Source organism: Dendrobates tinctorius, unplaced genomic scaffold (genome assembly GCF_039654945.1).
Source record: "Dendrobates tinctorius isolate UK_male_01 unplaced genomic scaffold, ASM3965494v1 ptg000184l, whole genome shotgun sequence".
NCBI classification, from domain to species: Eukaryota; Metazoa; Chordata; class Amphibia; order Anura; family Dendrobatidae; genus Dendrobates; species Dendrobates tinctorius.
Window position 1 is genome coordinate 18,520,249 of NW_027361851.1, and position 22,239 is coordinate 18,542,487.

The 22,239-nt window shown below is 36.1% G+C and overlaps 7 non-coding genes across 7 annotated transcripts; all 7 read right to left on the reverse strand.

The window, feature by feature from the left end:
- Window positions 1–2,711: 2,711 nt before the first annotated feature.
- On the reverse strand, window positions 2,712–2,784 carry TRNAF-GAA (transfer RNA phenylalanine (anticodon GAA)). Its single transcript has one exon. It is a non-coding gene; the product is annotated as a tRNA-Phe (tRNA).
- A 2,821-nt stretch (window positions 2,785–5,605) lies between these two features.
- Window positions 5,606–5,688, reverse strand: TRNAL-CAG (transfer RNA leucine (anticodon CAG)). Its single transcript has one exon. It is a non-coding gene; the product is annotated as a tRNA-Leu (tRNA).
- A 1,881-nt stretch (window positions 5,689–7,569) lies between these two features.
- Window positions 7,570–7,652, reverse strand: TRNAL-CAG (transfer RNA leucine (anticodon CAG)). The gene has a single exon. It is a non-coding gene; the product is annotated as a tRNA-Leu (tRNA).
- A 1,903-nt stretch (window positions 7,653–9,555) lies between these two features.
- On the reverse strand, window positions 9,556–9,638 carry TRNAL-CAG (transfer RNA leucine (anticodon CAG)). Its single transcript has one exon. It is a non-coding gene; the product is annotated as a tRNA-Leu (tRNA).
- Window positions 9,639–11,541: 1,903 nt separating this feature from the next.
- TRNAL-CAG (transfer RNA leucine (anticodon CAG)) lies at window positions 11,542–11,624 on the reverse strand. The gene has a single exon. It is a non-coding gene; the product is annotated as a tRNA-Leu (tRNA).
- A 5,907-nt stretch (window positions 11,625–17,531) lies between these two features.
- Window positions 17,532–17,614, reverse strand: TRNAL-CAG (transfer RNA leucine (anticodon CAG)). The gene has a single exon. It is a non-coding gene; the product is annotated as a tRNA-Leu (tRNA).
- Window positions 17,615–19,505: 1,891 nt separating this feature from the next.
- Window positions 19,506–19,588, reverse strand: TRNAL-CAG (transfer RNA leucine (anticodon CAG)). Its single transcript has one exon. It is a non-coding gene; the product is annotated as a tRNA-Leu (tRNA).
- Between the last annotated feature and the right edge of the window lie 2,651 nt (window positions 19,589–22,239).

Here is a 22,239-nt window from a genome sequence, read left to right on the forward strand (position 1 = left end):
TACCTTGCAGATGAAATTTGCAGAGTACCAAAACAGCAGAAAACCTCCCAAAGTGACCACATTTTAGAAATTATTTTGCACAATGAGTTAATCAACACCTGCAATTACTATTGTCAGCCTATAGGTGTTTTCACTCTGAACCATCCAGCATTGCAAGTATGCCAGTTTAGTGCCCAGCTTTTGCTTGCAGAGGCAAGCAACCCATACATTTTTAAGTGGGCTCTACTCACTGGAGCAATGTCAAATATGTAGATGCTTTGTCTCACCATTAAAGTAGAAACCTCCTATATTTCAAATTAAAGATGACGGACCTGTGTGGAGCTTGTGTTTTTTGCCTTTTTGACGTTGTCCACAGCATATTTTTTAAGGACATTTGTCTCAGTAATGCCTCAGTGTTTCAAAGTCAAACAAGCTGACTATAATCATTCAGCTAGTGTCTGATAAGTGCTGTCTGTTTCAGCTATCAGGTTACCTTTTAATCCTCTTACAGCTAAGTCAATCTGAAATAAAACAAAATAGAGGAAAAATTACTAAAAAACATTCATGTGTTCAAAAGGAAAAAGTTACCGTTTCTCAAATTTTTAACATTTTGTTTTCTGTAGATAGTTAAGATTTTTAGGCCTTTTGATCATGATCAGTCCATGTGCTTTGTTTAATATCTCCTTAAAATGTAAACGGTGAAGAAAAAGCATTTTGCCGAAACCCGGGATTGGACCAGGGACCTTTAGATCTTCAGTCTAACGCTCTCCCAACTGAGATATTTCAGCCATATCTATACATTTTCTGGGGGGTTTGACACTCTGCAAATGTCAAGTGTCACACCTGGAGGGATATATTATAATTTTTCATTTGACTGTTTTTTGAAGCATGATTTCTATTTGAAACGCCTTCCATTTTGCTGTACATATTTAATAACATTCATTAACTATTTGTGAATGAGTAGAAAAAGACAGCAATTTTGCCATTGAATTTTTACATTTTCAGTTTGTCTCCACGCACCAGTATAATTCTGACCCTGTGCTTCTAGAATAGGTCATGGTCACACATAAAACACAATTTGCATGCATAATGTTACATCAAGTTTTATTTTTTATGAGATGCAAACAATTGGAGCAAAAAAGAGACAAAAATTTAGAGAAAATATTTTATTGATTGTTAAAAGTGAGACCATTTGTCCCAAAATGTGGTGAAACATGTCAGAATGACATGGGCATTTCACATTTTTTAAACTATGATTACCAACTTGTTAAGTTTTTGTTTATTAAGTATCGTTATGGTCTATTGATGTATGAGGTGAAAACTATGAAAGTAGACTTACCAGCAAATCCGTTTCTAGATATATTTCATGACAGCACTGTAGAAGGTTGATTCCCTACCCTAATAGGGACAGAGAACACAAAGAGGTGAAATAGTCCCTCCTCATTGACTGTCCAAAGGATTTTTCTAGTGCCAAAAGAACAACAGACATATGCACAAAAAATCTGTTTGATGTTCCTAGAGTTCTTTTTTGAGAGGACAAATTCAGATTCACTCCAAAGACTCTCAGGAAATTTTTCAAAACCACATCACTAAGTTTTGTTTGACCTCATCTAATCAATAAATGAAGATAAAGTTTCTTGAAATTAAATGTTGATGTCAAAAGTGGGATTTGAACCCACGCCTCCAGGGGAGACTGCGACCTGAACGCTGCGCCTTAGACCGCTCGGCCATCCTGACTTCGATATGCAATTGGAACTTAACTCCTTCCATGCTAGTCAGCAGAAATGTTACCATTCCTTGTGATTACAAACTTGTCACACCACCCCAAAAAAGTCAATAAATAACATTTTTTATATGCGTACTTTTCGTCTGCATTAATTTTTAAACCTCCATTTATTTTGTTTGGATATTAGAAATGTTAGATTTCTCACAAATACGGTGATGCACCACATTTCTTCAGAAACTACTGTTTGGCCACACAGCAGGGCTTTGAAAGGAAGAGCCCTATTTGGGTTTTGCAATGCAGATTTTGCAGGAATACCTTGCAGATGAAATTTGCAGAGTACCAAAACAGCAGAAAACCTCCCAAAGTGACCACATTTTAGAAATTATTTTGCACAATGAGTTAATCAACACCTGCAATTACTATTGTCAGCCTATAGGTGTTTTCACTCTGAACCATCCAGCATTGCAAGTATGCCAGTTTAGTGCCCAGCTTTTGCTTGCAGAGGCAAGCAACCCATACATTTTTAAGTGGGCTCTACTCACTGGAGCAATGTCAAATATGTAGATGCTTTGTCTCACCATTAAAGTAGAAACCTCCTATATTTCAAATTAAAGATGACGGACCTGTGTGGAGCTTGTGTTTTTTTGCCTTTTTGACTTTGTCCACAGCTATTTTTTAAGGACATTTGTCTCAGTAATGCCTCAGTGTTTCAAAGTCAAACAAGCTGACTATAATCATTCAGCTAGTGTCTGATAAGTGCTGTCTGTTTCAGCTATCAGGTTACCTTTTAATCCTCTTACAGCTAAGTCAATCTGAAATAAAACAAAATAGAGGAAAAATTACTAAAAAACATTCATGTGTTCAAAAGGAAAAAGTTACCGTTTCTCAAATTTTTAACATTTTGTTTTCTGTAGATAGTTAAGATTTTTAGGCCTTTTGATCATGATCAGTCCATGTGCTTTGTTTAATATCTCCTTAAAATGTAAACGGTGAAGAAAAAGCATTTTGCCGAAACCCGGGATTGGACCAGGGACCTTTAGATCTTCAGTCTAACGCTCTCCCAACTGAGCTATTTCGGCCATATCTATACATTTTCAGGGGGGTTTGACACTCTGCAAATGTCAAGTGTCACACCTGAAGGGATATATTATAATTTTTCATTTGACTGTTTTTTGAAGCATGATTTCTATTTGAAACGCCTTCCATTTTGCTGTACATATTTAATAACATTCATTAACTATTTGTGAATGAGTAGAAAAAGACAGCAATTTTGCCATTGAATTTTTACATTTTCAGTTTGTCTCCACGCACCAGTATAATTCTGACCCTGTGCTTCTAGAATAGGTCATGGTCGCACATAAAACACAATTTGCATGCATAATGTTACATCAAGTTTTATTTTTTATGAGATGCAAACAATTGGAGCAAAAAAGAGACAAAAATTTAGAGAAAATATTTTATTGATTGTTAAAAGTGAGACCATTTGTCCCAAAATGTGCTGAAACATGTCAGAATGACATGGGCATTTCACATTTTTTAAACTATGATTACCTACTTGTTAAGTTTTTGTTTATTAAGTATCGTTATGGTCTATTGATGTATGAGGTGAAAACTATGAAAGTAGACTTACCAGCAAATCCGTTTCTAGATATATTTCATGACAGCACTGTAGAAGGTTGATTCCCTACCCTAATAGGGACAGAGAACACAAAGAGGTGAAATAGTCCCTCCTCATTGACTGTCCAAAGGATTTTTCTAGTGCCAAAAGAACAACAGACATATGCACAAAAAATCTGTTTGATGTTCCTAGAGTTCTTTTTTGAGAGGACAAATTCAGATTCACTCCAAAGACTCTCAGGAAATTTTTCAAAACCACATTACATGAAGATAAAGTTACTTGAAATTAAATGTTGATGTCAGAAGTGGGATTTGAACCCACGCCTCCAGGGGAGACTGCGACCTGAACGCAGCGCCTTAGACAGCTCGGCCATCCTGACTTGGATATGCAATTGGAGCTTAACTCCTTCCATGCTAGTCAGCAGAAATGTTACCATTCCTTGTGATTACAAACTTGTCACACCACCCCAAAAAAGTCAATAAATAACATTTTTTATATGCGTACTTTTCGTCTGCATTAATTTTTAAACCTCCATTTATTTTGTTTGGATATTAGAAATGTTAGATTTCTCACAAATACGGTGATGCACCACATTTCTTCAGAAACTACTGTTTGGCCACACAGCAGGGCTTTGAAAGGAAGAGCCCTATTTGGGTTTTGCAATGCAGATTTTGCAGGAATACCTTGCAGATGAAATTTGCAGAGTACCAAAACAGCAGAAAACCTCCCAAAGTGACCACATTTTAGAAATTATTTTGCACAATGAGTTAATCAACACCTGCAATTACTATTGTCAGCCTATAGGTGTTTTCACTCTGAACCATCCAGCATTGCAAGTATGCCAGTTTAGTGCCCAGCTTTTGCTTGCAGAGGCAAGCAACCCATACATTTTTAAGTGGGCTCTACTCACTGGAGCAATGTCAAATATGTAGATGCTTTGTCTCACCATTAAAGTAGAAACCTCCTATATTTCAAATTAAAGATGACGGACCTGTGTGGAGCTTGTGTTTTTTGCCTTTTTGACGTTGTCCACAGCATATTTTTTAAGGACATTTGTCTCAGTAATGCCTCAGTGTTTCAAAGTCAAACAAGCTGACTATAATCATTCAGCTAGTGTCTGATAAGTGCTGTCTGTTTCAGCTATCAGGTTACCTTTTAATCCTCTTACAGCTAAGTCAATCTGAAATAAAACAAAATAGAGGAAAAATTACTAAAAAACATTCATGTGTTCAAAAGGAAAAAGTTACCGTTTCTCAAATTTTTAACATTTTGTTTTCTGTAGATAGTTAAGATTTTTAGGCCTTTTGATCATGATCAGTCCATGTGCTTTGTTTAATATCTCCTTAAAATGTAAACGGTGAAGAAAAAGCATTTTGCCGAAACCCGGGATTGGACCAGGGACCTTTAGATCTTCAGTCTAACGCTCTCCCAACTGAGCTATTTCAGCCATATCTATACATTTTCTGGGGGGTTTGACACTCTGCAAATGTCAAGTGTCACACCTGGAGGGATATATTATAATTTTTCATTTGACTGTTTTTTGAAGCATGATTTCTATTTGAAACGCCTTCCATTTTGCTGTACATATTTAATAACATTCATTAACTATTTGTGAATGAGTAGAAAAAGACAGCAATTTTGCCATTGAATTTTTACATTTTCAGTTTGTCTCCATGCACCAGTATAATTCTGACCCTGTGCTTCTAGAATAGGTCATGGTCACACATAAAACACAATTTGCATGCATAATGTTACATCAAGTTTTATTTTTTATGAGATGCAAACAATTGGAGCAAAAAAGAGACAAAAATTTAGAGAAAATATTTTATTGATTGTTAAAAGTGAGACCATTTGTCCCAAAATGTGCTGAAACATGTCAGAATGACATGGGCATTTCACATTTTTTAAACTATGATTACCAACTTGTTAAGTTTTTGTTTATTAAGTATCGTTATGGTCTATTGATGTATGAGGTGAAAACTATGAAAGTAGACTTACCAGCAAATCCGTTTCTAGATATATTTCATGACAGCACTGTAGAAGGTTGATTCCCTACCCTAATAGGGACAGAGAACACAAAGAGGTGAAATAGTCCCTCCTCATTGACTGTCCAAAGGATTTTTCTAGTGCCAAAAGAACAACAGACATATGCACAAAAAATCTGTTTGATGTTCCTAGAGTTCTTTTTTGAGAGGACAAATTCAGATTCACTCCAAAGACTCTCAGGAAATTTTTCAAAACCACATTACATGAAGATAAAGTTACTTGAAATTAAATGTTGATGTCAGAAGTGGGATTTGAACCCACGCCTCCAGGGGAGACTGCGACCTGAACGCAGCGCCTTAGACCGCTCGGCCATCCTGACTTCGATATGCAATTGGAACTTAACTCCTTCCATGCTAGTCAGCAGAAATGTTACCATTCCTTGTGATTACAAACTTGTCACACCACCCCAAAAAAGTCAATAAATAACATTTTTTATATGCGTACTTTTCGTCTGCATTAATTTTTAAACCTCCATTTATTTTGTTTGGATATTAGAAATGTTAGATTTCTCACAAATACGGTGATGCACCACATTTCTTCAGAAACTACTGTTTGGCCACACAGCAGGGCTTTGAAAGGAAGAGCCCTATTTGGGTTTTGCAATGCAGATTTTGCAGGAATACCTTGCAGATGAAATTTGCAGAGTACCAAAACAGCAGAAAACCTCCCAAAGTGACCACATTTTAGAAATTATTTTGCACAATGAGTTAATCAACACCTGCAATTACTATTGTCAGCCTATAGGTGTTTTCACTCTGAACCATCCAGCATTGCAAGTATGCCAGTTTAGTGCCCAGCTTTTGCTTGCAGAGGCAAGCAACCCATACATTTTTAAGTGGGCTCTACTCACTGGAGCAATGTCAAATATGTAGATGCTTTGTCTCACCATTAAAGTAGAAACCTCCTATATTTCAAATTAAAGATGACGGACCTGTGTTCAGCTTGTGTTTTTTGCCTTTTTGACTTTGTCCACAGCTATTTTTTAAGGACAGTAATGCCTCAGTGTTTCAAAGTCAAACAAGCTGACTATAATCATTCAGCTAGTGTCTGATAAGTGCTGTCTGTTTCAGCTATCAGGTTACCTTTTAATCCTCTTACAGCTAAGTCAATCTGAAATAAAACAAAATAGAGGAAAAATTACTAAAAAACATTCATGTGTTCAAAAGGAAAAAGTTACCGTTTCTCAAATTTTTAACATTTTGTTTTCTGTAGATAGTTAAGATTTTTAGGCCTTTTGATCATGATCAGTCCATGTGCTTTGTTTAATATCTCCTTAAAATGTAAATGGTGAAGAAAAAGCATTTTGCCGAAACCCGGGACCTTTAGATCTTCAGTCTAACGCTCTCCCAACTGAGCTATTTCGGCCATATCTATACATTTTCTGGGGGGTTTGACACTCTGCAAATGTCAAGTGTCACACCTGGAGGGATATATTATAATTTTTCATTTGACTGTTTTTTGAAGCATGATTTCTATTTGAAACGCCTTCCATTTTGCTGTACATATTTAATAACATTCATTAACTATTTGTGAATGAGTAGAAAAAGACAGCAATTTTGCCATTGAATTTTTACATTTTCAGTTTGTTTCCACGCACCAGTATAATTCTGACCCTGTGCTTCTAGAATAGGTCATGGTCGCACATAAAACACAATTTGCATGCATAATGTTACATCAAGTTTTATTTTTTATGAGATGCAAACAATTGGAGCAAAAAAGAGACAAAAATTTAGAGAAAATATTTTATTGATTGTTAAAAGTGAGACCATTTGTCCCAAAATGTGCTGAAACATGTCAGAATGACATGGGCATTTCACATTTTTTAAACTATGATTACCAACTTGTTAAGTTTTTGTTTATTAAGTATCGTTATGGTCTATTGATGTATGAGGTGAAAACTATGAAAGTAGACTTACCAGCAAATCCGTTTCTAGATATATTTCATGACAGCACTGTAGAAGGTTGATTCCCTACCCTAATAGGGACAGAGAACACAAAGAGGTGAAATAGTCCCTCCTCATTGACTGTCCAAAGGATTTTTCTAGTGCCAAAAGAACAACAGACATATGCACAAAAAATCTGTTTGATGTTCCTAGAGTTCTTTTTTGAGAGGACAAATTCAGATTCACTCCAAAGACTCTCAGGAAATTTTTCAAAACCACATTACATGAAGATAAAGTTACTTGAAATTAAATGTTGATGTCAGAAGTGGGATTTGAACCCACGCCTCCAGGGGAGACTGCGACCTGAACGCAGCGCCTTAGACCGCTCGGCCATCCTGACTTTGATATGCAATTGGAACTTAACTCCTTCCATGCTAGTCAGCAGAAATGTTACCATTCGTTGTGATTACAAACTTGTCACACCACCCCAAAAAAGTCAATAAATAACATTTTTTATATGCGTACTTTTCGTCTGCATTAATTTTTAAACCTCCATTTATTTTGTTTGGATATTAGAAATGTTAGATTTCTCACAAATACGGTGATGCACCACATTTCTTCAGAAACTACTGTTTGGCCACACAGCAGGGCTTTGAAAGGAAGAGCCCTATTTGGGTTTTGCAATGCAGATTTTGCAGGAATACCTTGCAGATGAAATTTGCAGAGTACCAAAACAGCAGAAAACCTCCCAAAGTGACCACATTTTAGAAATTATTTTGCACAATGAGTTAATCAACACCTGCAATTACTATTGTCAGGCTATAGGTGTTTTCACTCTGAACCATCCAGCATTGCAAGTATGCCAGTTTAGTGCCCAGCTTTTGCTTGCAGAGGCAAGCAACCCATACATTTTTAAGTGGGCTCTACTCACTGGAGCAATGTCAAATATGTAGATGCTTTGTCTCACCATTAAAGTAGAAACCTCCTATATTTCAAATTAAAGATGACGGACCTGTGTGGAGCTTGTGTTTTTTGCCTTTTTGACGTTGTCCACAGCATATTTTTTAAGGACATTTGTCTCAGTAATGCCTCAGTGTTTCAAAGTCAAACAAGCTGACTATAATCATTCAGCTAGTGTCTGATAAGTGCTGTCTGTTTCAGCCATCAGGTTACCTTTTAATCCTCTTACAGCTAAGTCAATCTGAAATAAAACAAAATAGAGGAAAAATTACTAAAAAACATTCATGTGTTCAAAAGGAAAAAGTTACCGTTTCTCAAATTTTTAACATTTTGTTTTCTGTAGATAGTTAAGATTTTTAGGCCTTTTGATCATGATCAGTCCATGTGCTTTGTTTAATATCTCCTTAAAATGTAAACGGTGAAGAAAAAGCATTTTGCCGAAACCCGGGATTGGACCAGGGACCTTTAGATCTTCAGTCTAACGCTCTCCCAACTGAGATATTTCAGCCATATCTATACATTTTCTGGGGGGTTTGACACTCTGCAAATGTCAAGTGTCACACCTGGAGGGATATATTATAATTTTTCATTTGACTGTTTTTTGAAGCATGATTTCTATTTGAAACGCCTTCCATTTTGCTGTACATATTTAATAACATTCATTAACTATTTGTGAATGAGTAGAAAAAGACAGCAATTTTGCCATTGAATTTTTACATTTTCAGTTTGTCTCCATGCACCAGTATAATTCTGACCCTGTGCTTCTAGAATAGGTCATGGTCACACATAAAACACAATTTGCATGCATAATGTTACATCAAGTTTTATTTTTTATGAGATGCAAACAATTGGAGCAAAAAAGAGACAAAAATTTAGAGAAAATATTTTATTGATTGTTAAAAGTGAGACCATTTGTCCCAAAATGTGCTGAAACATGTCAGAATGACATGGGCATTTCACATTTTTTAAACTATGATTACCAACTTGTTAAGTTTTTGTTTATTAAGTATCGTTATGGTCTATTGATGTATGAGGTGAAAACTATGAAAGTAGACTTACCAGCAAATCCGTTTCTAGATATATTTCATGACAGCACTGTAGAAGGTTGATTCCCTACCCTAATAGGGACAGAGAACACAAAGAGGTGAAATAGTCCCTCCTCATTGACTGTCCAAAGGATTTTTCTAGTGCCAAAAGAACAACAGACATATGCTCAAAAAATCTGTTTGATGTTCCTAGAGTTCTTTTTTGAGAGGACAAATTCAGATTCACTCCAAAGACTCTCAGGAAATTTTTCAAAACCACATTACATGAAGATAAAGTTACTTGAAATTAAATGTTGATGTCAGAAGTGGGATTTGAACCCACGCCTCCAGGGGAGACTGCGACCTGAACGCAGCGCCTTAGACCGCTCGGCCATCCTGACTTTGATATGCAATTGGAACTTAACTCCTTCCATGCTAGTCAGCAGAAATGTTACCATTCGTTGTGATTACAAACTTGTCACACCACCCCAAAAAAGTCAATAAATAACATTTTTTATATGCGTACTTTTCGTCTGCATTAATTTTTAAACCTCCATTTATTTTGTTTGGATATTAGAAATGTTAGATTTCTCACAAATACGGTGATGCACCACATTTCTTCAGAAACTACTGTTTGGCCACACAGCAGGGCTTTGAAAGGAAGAGCCCTATTTGGGTTTTGCAATGCAGATTTTGCAGGAATACCTTGCAGATGAAATTTGCAGAGTACCAAAACAGCAGAAAACCTCCCAAAGTGACCACATTTTAGAAATTATTTTGCACAATGAGTTAATCAACACCTGCAATTACTATTGTCAGGCTATAGGTGTTTTCACTCTGAACCATCCAGCATTGCAAGTATGCCAGTTTAGTGCCCAGCTTTTGCTTGCAGAGGCAAGCAACCCATACATTTTTAAGTGGGCTCTACTCACTGGAGCAATGTCAAATATGTAGATGCTTTGTCTCACCATTAAAGTAGAAACCTCCTATATTTCAAATTAAAGATGACGGACCTGTGTGGAGCTTGTGTTTTTTGCCTTTTTGACGTTGTCCACAGCATATTTTTTAAGGACATTTGTCTCAGTAATGCCTCAGTGTTTCAAAGTCAAACAAGCTGACTATAATCATTCAGCTAGTGTCTGATAAGTGCTGTCTGTTTCAGCCATCAGGTTACCTTTTAATCCTCTTACAGCTAAGTCAATCTGAAATAAAACAAAATAGAGGAAAAATTACTAAAAAACATTCATGTGTTCAAAAGGAAAAAGTTACCGTTTCTCAAATTTTTAACATTTTGTTTTCTGTAGATAGTTAAGATTTTTAGGCCTTTTGATCATGATCAGTCCATGTGCTTTGTTTAATATCTCCTTAAAATGTAAACGGTGAAGAAAAAGCATTTTGCCGAAACCCGGGATTGGACCAGGGACCTTTAGATCTTCAGTCTAACGCTCTCCCAACTGAGATATTTCAGCCATATCTATACATTTTCTGGGGGGTTTGACACTCTGCAAATGTCAAGTGTCACACCTGGAGGGATATATTATAATTTTTCATTTGACTGTTTTTTGAAGCATGATTTCTATTTGAAACGCCTTCCATTTTGCTGTACATATTTAATAACATTCATTAACTATTTGTGAATGAGTAGAAAAAGACAGCAATTTTGCCATTGAATTTTTACATTTTCAGTTTGTCTCCATGCACCAGTATAATTCTGACCCTGTGCTTCTAGAATAGGTCATGGTCACACATAAAACACAATTTGCATGCATAATGTTACATCAAGTTTTATTTTTTATGAGATGCAAACAATTGGAGCAAAAAAGAGACAAAAATTTAGAGAAAATATTTTATTGATTGTTAAAAGTGAGACCATTTGTCCCAAAATGTGCTGAAACATGTCAGAATGACATGGGCATTTCACATTTTTTAAACTATGATTACCAACTTGTTAAGTTTTTGTTTATTAAGTATCGTTATGGTCTATTGATGTATGAGGTGAAAACTATGAAAGTAGACTTACCAGCAAATCCGTTTCTAGATATATTTCATGACAGCACTGTAGAAGGTTGATTCCCTACCCTAATAGGGACAGAGAACACAAAGAGGTGAAATAGTCCCTCCTCATTGACTGTCCAAAGGATTTTTCTAGTGCCAAAAGAACAACAGACATATGCTCAAAAAATCTGTTTGATGTTCCTAGAGTTCTTTTTTGAGAGGACAAATTCAGATTCACTCCAAAGACTCTCAGGAAATTTTTCAAAACCACATTACATGAAGATAAAGTTACTTGAAATTAAATGTTGATGTCAGAAGTGGGATTTGAACCCACGCCTCCAGGGGAGACTGCGACCTGAACGCAGCGCCTTAGACCGCTCGGCCATCCTGACTTTGATATGCAATTGGAACTTAACTCCTTCCATGCTAGTCAGCAGAAATGTTACCATTCCTTGTGATTACAAACTTGTCACACCACCCCAAAAAAGTCAATAAATAACATTTTTTATATGCGTACTTTTCGTCTGCATTAATTTTTAAACCTCCATTTATTTTGTTTGGATATTAGAAATGTTAGATTTCTCACAAATACGGTGATGCACCACATTTCTTCAGAAACTACTGTTTGGCCACACAGCAGGGCTTTGAAAGGAAGAGCCCTATTTGGGTTTTGCAATGCAGATTTTGCAGGAATACCTTGCAGATGAAATTTGCAGAGTACCAAAACAGCAGAAAACCTCCCAAAGTGACCACATTTTAGAAATTATTTTGCACAATGAGTTAATCAACACCTGCAATTACTATTGTCAGCCTATAGGTGTTTTCACTCTGAACCATCCAGCATTGCAAGTATGCCAGTTTAGTGCCCAGCTTTTGCTTGCAGAGGCAAGCAACCCATACATTTTTAAGTGGGCTCTACTCACTGGAGCAATGTCAAATATGTAGATGCTTTGTCTCACCATTAAAGTAGAAACCTCCTATATTTCAAATTAAAGATGACGGACCTGTGTGGAGCTTGTGTTTTTTGCCTTTTTGACGTTGTCCACAGCATATTTTTTAAGGACATTTGTCTCAGTAATGCCTCAGTGTTTCAAAGTCAAACAAGCTGACTATAATCATTCAGCTAGTGTCTGATAAGTGCTGTCTGTTTCAGCTATCAGGTTACCTTTTAATCCTCTTACAGCTAAGTCAATCTGAAATAAAACAAAATAGAGGAAAAATTACTAAAAAACATTCATGTGTTCAAAAGGAAAAAGTTACCGTTTCTCAAATTTTTAACATTTTGTTTTCTGTAGATAGTTAAGATTTTTAGGCCTTTTGATCATGATCAGTCCATGTGCTTTGTTTAATAACTCCTTAAAATGTAAACGGTGAAGAAAAAGCATTTTGCCGAAACCCGGGATTGGACCAGGGACCTTTAGATCTTCAGTCTAACGCTCTCCCAACTGAGCTATTTCAGCCATATCTATACAATTTCTGGGGGGTTTGACACTCTGCAAATGTCAAGTGTCACACCTGGAGGGATATATTATAATTTTTCATTTGACTGTTTTTTGAAGCATGATTTCTATTTGAAACGCCTTCCATTTTGCTGTACATATTTAATAACATTCATTAACTATTTGTGAATGAGTAGAAAAAGACAGCAATTTTGCCATTGAATTTTTACATTTTCAGTTTGTCTCCACGCACCAGTATAATTCTGACCCTGTGCTTCTAGAATAGGTCATGGTCACACATAAAACACAATTTGCATGCATAATGTTACATCAAGTTTTATTTTTTATGAGATGCAAACAATTGGAGCAAAAAAGAGACAAAAATTTAGAGAAAATATTTTATTGATTGTTAAAAGTGAGACCATTTGTCCCAAAATGTGCTGAAACATGTCAGAATGACATGGGCATTTCACATTTTTTAAACTATGATTACCAACTTGTTAAGTTTTTGTTTATTAAGTATCGTTATGGTCTATTGATGTATGAGGTGAAAACTATGAAAGTAGACTTACCAGCAAATCCGTTTCTAGATATATTTCATGACAGCACTGTAGAAGGTTGATTCCCTACCCTAATAGGGACAGAGAACACAAAGAGGTGAAATAGTCCCTCCTCATTGACTGTCCAAAGGATTTTTCTAGTGCCAAAAGAACAACAGACATATGCACAAAAAATCTGTTTGATGTTCCTAGAGTTCTTTTTTGAGAGGACAAATTCAGATTCACTCCAAAGACTCTCAGGAAATTTTTCAAAACCACATTACTAAGTTTTGTTTGACCTCATCTAATCAATAAATGAAGATAAAGTTTCTTGAAATTAAATGTTGATGTCAGAAGTGGGATTTGAACCCACGCCTCCAGGGGAGACTGCGACCTGAACGCAGCGCCTTAGACCGCTCGGTATTAGACCGCTCGCCTTAGACCGCTTCAATATGCAATTGGAACTTAACTCCTTCCATGCTAGTCAGCAGAAATGTTACCATTCCTTGTGATTAAAAACGTCACACCACCCCAAAAAAGTCAATAAATAACATTTTTTATATGCGTACTTTTCATCTGCATTAATTTTTAAACCTCCATTTATTTTGTTTGGATATTAGAAATGTTAGATTTCTCACAAATGCGGTGATGCACCACATTTCTTCAGAAACTACTGTTTGGCCACACAGCAGGGCTTTGAAAGGAAGAGCCCTATTTGGGTTTTGCAATGCAGATTTTGCAGGAATACCTTGCAGATGAAATTTGCAGAGTACCAAAACAGCAGAAAACCTCCCAAAGTGACCACATTTTAGAAATTATTTTGCACAATGAGTTAATCAACACCTGCAATTACTATTGTCAGCCTATAGGTGTTTTCACTCTGAACCATCCAGCATTGCAAGTATGCCAGTTTAGTGCCCAGCTTTTGCTTGCAGAGACAAGCAACCCATACATTTTTAAGTGGGCTCTACTCACTGGAGCAATGTCAAATATGTAGATGCTTTGTCTCACCATTAAAGTAGAAACCTCCTATATTTCAAATTAAAGATGACGGACCTGTGTTCAGCTTGTGTTTTTTGCCTTTTTGACTTTGTCCACAGCATATTTTTTAAGGACATTTGTCTCAGTAATGCCTCAGTGTTTCAAAGTCAAACAAGCTGACTATAATCATTCAGCTAGTGTCTGATAAGTGCTGTCTGTTTCAGCTATCAGGTTACCTTTTAATCCTCTTACAGCTAAGTCAATCTGAAATAAAACAAAATAGAGGAAAAATTACTAAAAAACATTCATGTGTTCAAAAGGAAAAAGTTACCGTTTCTCAAATTTTTAACATTTTGTTTTCTGTAGATAGTTAAGATTTTTAGGCCTTTTGATCATGATCAGTCCATGTGCTTTGTTTAATATCTCCTTAAAATGTAAATGGTGAAGAAAAAGCATTTTGCCGAAACCCGGGACCTTTAGATCTTCAGTCTAACGCTCTCCCAAATGAGCTATTTCGGCCATATCTATACATTTTCTGGGGGGTTTGACACTCTGCAAATGTCAAGTGTCACACCTGGAGGGATATATTATAATTTTTCATTTGACTGTTTTTTGAAGCATGATTTCTATTTGAAACGCCTTCCATTTTGCTGTACATATTTAATAACATTCATTAACTATTTGTGAATGAGTAGAAAAAGACAGCAATTTTGCCATTGAATTTTTACATTTTCAGTTTGTTTCCACGCACCAGTATAATTCTGACCCTGTGCTTCTAGAATAGGTCATGGTCGCACATAAAACACAATTTGCATGCATAATGTTACATCAAGTTTTATTTTTTATGAGATGCAAACAATTGGAGCAAAAAAGAGACAAAAATTTAGAGAAAATATTTTATTGATTGTTAAAAGTGAGACCATTTGTCCCAAAATGTGCTGAAACATGTCAGAATGACATGGGCATTTCACATTTTTTAAACTATGATTACCAACTTGTTAAGTTTTTGTTTATTAAGTATCGTTATGGTCTATTGATGTATGAGGTGAAAACTATGAAAGTAGACTTAGCAGCAAATCCGTTTCTAGATATATTTCATGACAGCACTGTAGAAGGTTGATTCCCTACCCTAATAGGGACAGAGAACACAAAGAGGTGAAATAGTCCCTCCTCATTGACTGTCCAAAGGATTTTTCTAGTGCCAAAAGAACAACAGACATATGCACAAAAAATCTGTTTGATGTTCCTAGAGTTCTTTTTTGAGAGGACAAATTCAGATTCACTCCAAAGACTCTCAGGAAATTTTTCAAAACCACATTACATGAAGATAAAGTTACTTGAAATTAAATGTTGATGTCAGAAGTGGGATTTGAACCCACGCCTCCAGGGGAGACTGCGACCTGAACGCTGCGCCTTAGACCGCTCGGCCATCCTGACTTCGATATGCAATTGGAACTTAACTCCTTCCATGCTAGTCAGCAGAAATGTTACCATTCCTTGTGATTACAAACTTGTCACACCACCCCAAAAAAGTCAATAAATAACATTTTTTACATTCGTACTTTTCGTCTGCATTAATTTTTAAACCTCCATTTATTTTGTTTGGATATTAGAAATGTTAGATTTCTCACAAATACGGTGATGCACCACATTTCTTCAGAAACTACTGTTTGGCCACACAGCAGGGCTTTGAAAGGAAGAGCCCTATTTGGGTTTTGCAATGCAGATTTTGCAGGAATACCTTGCAGATGAAATTTGCAGAGTACCAAAACAGCAGAAAACCTCCCAAAGTGACCACATTTTAGAAATTATTTTGCACAATGAGTTAATCAACACCTGCAATTACTATTGTCAGCCTATAGGTGTTTTCACTCTGAACCATCCAGCATTGCAAGTATGCCAGTTTAGTGCCCAGCTTTTGCTTGCAGAGGCAAGCAACCCATACATTTTTAAGTGGGCTCTACTCACTGGAGCAATGTCAAATATGTAGATGCTTTGTCTCACCATTAAAGTAGAAACCTCCTATATTTCAAATTAAAGATGACGGACCTGTGTGGAGCTTGTGTTTTTTGCCTTTTTGACGTTGTCCACAGCATATTTTTTAAGGACATTTGTCTCAGTAATGCCTCAGTGTTTCAAAGTCAAACAAGCTGACTATAATCATTCAGCTAGTGTCTGATAAGTGCTGTCTGTTTCAGCTATCAGGTTACCTTTTAATCCTCTTACAGCTAAGTCAATCTGAAATAAAACAAAATAGAGGAAAAATTACTAAAAAACATTCATGTGTTCAAAAGGAAAAAGTTACCGTTTCTCAAATTTTTAACATTTTGTTTTCTGTAGATAGTTAAGATTTTTAGGCCTTTTGATCATGATCAGTCCATGTGCTTTGTTTAATATCTCCTTAAAATGTAAACGGTGAAGAAAAAGCATTTTGCCGAAACCCGGGATTGGACCAGGGACCTTTAGATCTTCAGTCTAACGCTCTCCCAACTGAGCTATTTCAGCCATATCTATACATTTTCTGGGGGGTTTGACACTCTGCAAATGTCAAGTGTCACACCTGGAGGGATATATTATAATTTTTCATTTGACTGATTTTTGAAGCATGATTTCTATTTGAAACGCCTTCCATTTTGCTGTACATATTTAATAACATTCATTAACTATTTGTGAATGAGTAGAAAAAGACAGCAATTTTGCCATTGAATTTTTACATTTTCAGTTTGTCTCCATGCACCAGTATAATTCTGACCCTGTGCTTCTAGAATAGGTCATGGTCACACATAAAACACAATTTGTATGCATAATGTTACATCAAGTTTTATTTTTTATGAGATGCAAACAATTGGAGCAAAAAAGAGACAAAAATTTAGAGAAAATATTTTATTGATTGTTAAAAGTGAGACCATTTGTCCCAAAATGTGCTGAAACATGTCAGAATGACATGGGCATTTCACATTTTTTAAACTATGATTACCAACTTGTTAAGTTTTTGTTTATTAAGTATCGTTATGGTCTATTGATGTATGAGGTGAAAACTATGAAAGTAGACTTACCAGCAAATCCGTTTCTAGATATATTTCATGACAGCACTGTAGAAGGTTGATTCCCTACCCTAATAGGGACAGAGAACACAAAGAGGTGAAATAGTCCCTCCTCATTGACTGTCCAAAGGATTTTTCTAGTGCCAAAAGAACAACAGACATATGCACAAAAAATCTGTTTGATGTTCCTAGAGTTCTTTTTTGAGAGGACAAATTCAGATTCACTCCAAAGACTCTCAGGAAATTTTTCAAAACCACATTACATGAAGATAAAGTTACTTGAAATTAAATGTTGATGTCAGAAGTGGGATTTGAACCCACGCCTCCAGGGGAGACTGCGACCTGAACGCAGCGCCTTAGACCGCTCTGCCATCCTGACTTCGATATGCAATTGGAACTTAACTCCTTCCATGCTAGTCAGCAGAAATGTTACCATTCCTTGTGATTACAAACTTGTCACACCACCCCAAAAAAGTCAATAAATAACATTTTTTACATTCGTACTTTTCGTCTGCATTAATTTTTAAACCTCCATTTATTTTGTTTGGATATTAGAAATGTTAGATTTCTCACAAATACGGTGATGCACCACATTTCTTCAGAAACTACTGTTTGGCCACACAGCAGGGCTTTGAAAGGAAGAGCCCTATTTGGGTTTTGCAATGCAGATTTTGCAGGAATACCTTGCAGATGAAATTTGCAGAGTACCAAAACAGCAGAAAACCTCCCAAAGTGACCACATTTTAGAAATTATTTTGCACAATGAGTTAATCAACACCTGCAATTACTATTGTCAGCCTATAGGTGTTTTCACTCTGAACCATCCAGCATTGCAAGTATGCCAGTTTAGTGCCCAGCTTTTGCTTGCAGAGGCAAGCAACCCATACATTTTTAAGTGGGCTCTACTCACTGGAGCAATGTCAAATATGTAGATGCTTTGTCTCACCATTAAAGTAGAAACCTCCTATATTTCAAATTAAAGATGACGGACCTGTGTGGAGCTTGTGTTTTTTGCCTTTTTGACGTTGTCCACAGCATATTTTTTAAGGACATTTGTCTCAGTAATGCCTCAGTGTTTCAAAGTCAAACAAGCTGACTATAATCATTCAGCTAGTGTCTGATAAGTGCTGTCTGTTTCAGCTATCAGGTTACCTTTTAATCCTCTTACAGCTAAGTCAATCTGAAATAAAACAAAATAGAGGAAAAATTACTAAAAAACATTCATGTGTTCAAAAGGAAAAAGTTACCGTTTCTCAAATTTTTAACATTTTGTTTTCTGTAGATAGTTAAGATTTTTAGGCCTTTTGATCATGATCAGTCCATGTGCTTTGTTTAATATCTCCTTAAAATGTAAACGGTGAAGAAAAAGCATTTTGCCGAAACCCGGGACCTTTAGATCTTCAGTCTAACGCTCTCCCAACTGAGCTATTTCAGCCATATCTATACAATTTCTGGGGGGTTTGACACTCTGCAAATGTCAAGTGTCACACCTGGAGGGATATATTATAATTTTTCATTTGACTGATTTTTGAAGCATGATTTCTATTTGAAACGCCTTCCATTTTGCTGTACATATTTAATAACATTCATTAACTATTTGTGAATGAGTAGAAAAAGACAGCAATTTTGCCATTGAATTTTTACATTTTCAGTTTGTCTCCATGCACCAGTATAATTCTGACCCTGTGCTTCTAGAATAGGTCATGGTCACACATAAAACACAATTTGTATGCATAATGTTACATCAAGTTTTATTTTTTATGAGATGCAAACAATTGGAGCAAAAAAGAGACAAAAATTTAGAGAAAATATTTTATTGATTGTTAAAAGTGAGACCATTTGTCCCAAAATGTGCTGAAACATGTCAGAATGACATGGGCATTTCACATTTTTTAAACTATGATTACCAACTTGTTAAGTTTTTGTTTATTAAGTATCGTTATGGTCTATTGATGTATGAGGTGAAAACTATGAAAGTAGACTTACCAGCAAATCCGTTTCTAGATATATTTCATGACAGCACTGTAGAAGGTTGATTCCCTACCCTAATAGGGACAGAGAACACAAAGAGGTGAAATAGTCCCTCCTCATTGACTGTCCAAAGGATTTTTCTAGTGCCAAAAGAACAACAGACATATGCACAAAAAATCTGTTTGATGTTCCTAGAGTTCTTTTTTGAGAGGACAAATTCAGATTCACTCCAAAGACTCTCAGGAAATTTTTCAAAACCAGATTACATGAAGATAAAGTTACTTGAAATTAAATGTTGATGTCAGAAGTGGGATTTGAACCCACGCCTCCAGGGGAGACTGCGACCTGAACGCAGCGCCTTAGACCGCTCGGCCATCCTGACTTTGATATGCAATTGGAACTTAACTCCTTCCATGCTAGTCAGCAGAAATGTTACCATTCCTTGTGATTACAAACTTGTCACACCACCCCAAAAAAGTCAATAAATAACATTTTTTATATGCGTACTTTTCGTCTGCATTAATTTTTAAACCTCCATTTATTTTGTTTGGATATTAGAAATGTTAGATTTCTCACAAATACGGTGATGCACCACATTTCTTCAGAAACTACTGTTTGGCCACACAGCAGGGCTTTGAAAGGAAGAGCCCTATTTGGGTTTTGCAATGCAGATTTTGCAGGAATACCTTGCAGATGAAATTTGCAGAGTACCAAAACAGCAGAAAACCTCCCAAAGTGACCACATTTTAGAAATTATTTTGCACAATGAGTTAATCAACACCTGCAATTACTATTGTCAGCCTATAGGTGTTTTCACTCTGAAACATCCAGCATTGCAAGTATGCCAGCTTAGTGCCCAGCTTTTGCTTGCAGAGGCAAGCAACCCATACATTTTTAAGTGGGCTCTACTCACTGGAGCAATGTCAAATATGTAGATGCTTTGTCTCACCATTAAAGTAGAAACCTCCTATATTTCAAATTAAAGATGACGGACCTGTGTGGAGCTTGTGTTTTTTGCCTTTTTGACGTTGTCCACAGCATATTTTTTAAGGACATTTGTCTCAGTAATGCCTCAGTGTTTCAAAGTCAAACAAGCTGACTATAATCATTCAGCTAGTGTCTGATAAGTGCTGTCTGTTTCAGCTATCAGGTTACCTTTTAATCCTCTTACAGCTAAGTCAATCTGAAATAAAACAAAATAGAGGAAAAATTACTAAAAAACATTCATGTGTTCAAAAGGAAAAAGTTACCGTTTCTCAAATTTTTAACATTTTGTTTTCTGTAGATAGTTAAGATTTTTAGGCCTTTTGATCATGATCAGTCCATGTGCTTTGTTTAATATCTCCTTAAAATGTAAACGGTGAAGAAAAAGCATTTTGCCGAAACCCGGGATTGGACCAAGGACCTTTAGATCTTCAGTCTAACACTCTCCCAACTGAGCTATTTCTGCCATATCTATACATTTTCTGGGGGGTTTGACACTCTGCAAATGTCAAGTGTCACACAAGGAGGGATATATTATAATTTTTCATTTGACTGTTTTTTGAAGCATGATTTCTATTTGAAACGCCTTCCATTTTGCTGTACATATTTAATAACATTCATTAACTATTTGTGAATGAGTAGAAAAAGACAGCAATTTTGCCATTGAATTTTTACATTTTCAGTTTGTCTCCATGCACCAGTATAATTCTGACCCTGTGCTTCTAGAATAGGTCATGGTCGCACATAAAACACAATTTGCATGCATAATGTTACATCAAGTTTTATTTTTTATGAGATGCAAACAATTGGAGCAAAAAAGAGACAAAAATTTAGAGAAAATATTTTATTGATTGTTAAAAGTGAGACCATTTGTCCCAAAATGTGCTGAAACATGTCAGAATGACATGGGCATTTCACATTTTTTAAACTATGATTACCTACTTGTTAAGTTTTTGTTTATTAAGTATCGTTATGGTCTATTGATGTATGAGGTGAAAACTATGAAAGTAGACTTAGCAGCAAATCCGTTTCTAGATATATTTCATGACAGCACTGTAGAAGGTTGATTCCCTACCCTAATAGGGACAGAGAACACAAAGAGGTGAAATAGTCCCTCCTCATTGACTGTCCAAAGGATTTTTCTAGTGCCAAAAGAACAACAGACATATGCACAAAAAATCTGTTTGATGTTCCTAGAGTTCTTTTTTGAGAGGACAAATTCAGATTCACTCCAAAGACTCTCAGGAAATTTTTCAAAACCACATTACATGAAGATAAAGTTACTTGAAATTAAATGTTGATGTCAGAAGTGGGATTTGAACCCACGCCTCCAGGGGAGACTGCGACCTGAACGCTGCGCCTTAGACCGCTCGGCCATCCTGACTTCGATATGCAATTGGAACTTAACTCCTTCCATGCTAGTCAGCAGAAATGTTACCATTCCTTGTGATTAAAAACTTGTCACACCACCCCAAAAAAGTCAATAAATAACATTTTTTATATGCGTACTTTTCGTCTGCATTAATTTTTAAACCTCCATTTATTTTGTTTGGATATTAGAAATGTTAGATTTCTCACAAATACGGTGATGCACCACATTTCTTCAGAAACTACTGTTTGGCCACACAGCAGGGCTTTGAAAGGAAGAGCCCTATTTGGGTTTTGCAATGCAGATTTTGCAGGAATACCTTGCAGATGAAATTTGCAGAGTACCAAAACAGCAGAAAACCTCCCAAAGTGACCACATTTTAGAAATTATTTTGCACAATGAGTTAATCAACACCTGCAATTACTATTGTCAGCCTATAGGTGTTTTCACTCTGAACCATCCAGCATTGCAAGTATGCCAGTTTAGTGCCCAGCTTTTGCTTGCAGAGACAAGCAACCCATACATTTTTAAGTGGGCTCTACTCACTGGAGCAATGTCAAATATGTAGATGCTTTGTCTCACCATTAAAGTAGAAACCTCCTATATTTCAAATTAAAGATGACGGACCTGTGTGGAGCTTGTGTTTTTTGCCTTTTTGACGTTGTCCACAGCATATTTTT